The sequence below is a fragment of the Colobus angolensis genome, unplaced genomic scaffold (genome assembly GCF_000951035.1).
Source record: "Colobus angolensis palliatus isolate OR3802 unplaced genomic scaffold, Cang.pa_1.0 Scaffold171, whole genome shotgun sequence".
In the NCBI taxonomy this organism is placed as follows: Eukaryota; Metazoa; Chordata; class Mammalia; order Primates; family Cercopithecidae; genus Colobus; species Colobus angolensis.
The window spans coordinates 1,028,383-1,028,914 of record NW_012114833.1 but is presented as its reverse complement, the minus strand read 5'-3'; positions in this window follow the sequence as shown (position 1 = coordinate 1,028,914).

Here is a 532-nt window from a genome sequence, read left to right as displayed (position 1 = left end):
AGACCAGCCTGGCCAACATGGAGAAACCCTGTCTCTACTAAAAATATAAAAGTTAGCTTGGCATGGTGGCACACACCTGTAATCCCAGCTACTCAAGAGGCTGAGGCAGGATAATCACTTGCACCGGGAGGCGGAGGTTGCAGTGAACTGAGATCGCGCCACTGCACTCTAGTCTGGGGGGACAGAATGAGACTCCATCTCAAAAAATAAAAATAGGCTGGGCGCGGTTGCTCACGCCTATAATCCCAGCATTTTGGGAGGCTGAGGCAGGTGGATCACCTGAGGTCAAGAGTTCAAGATCAGCCTGACCGACATGGTGAAACCCTGCCTCTACTAAAAATACAAAATTAGCAGGGCGTGTTGGTGCATGCCTATAATCTCAACTACTAGGGAGGCTGAGGCAGGAGAATTGCTGGAATCCGAGAGCTGGAGGTTGCAGTGAGCCGAGATTGTGCATTGCACTCCAGCCTGGGCAACAAGAGCGAAACTCTGTCTCAAAAATAAAAATACATACATACATACATACATACAT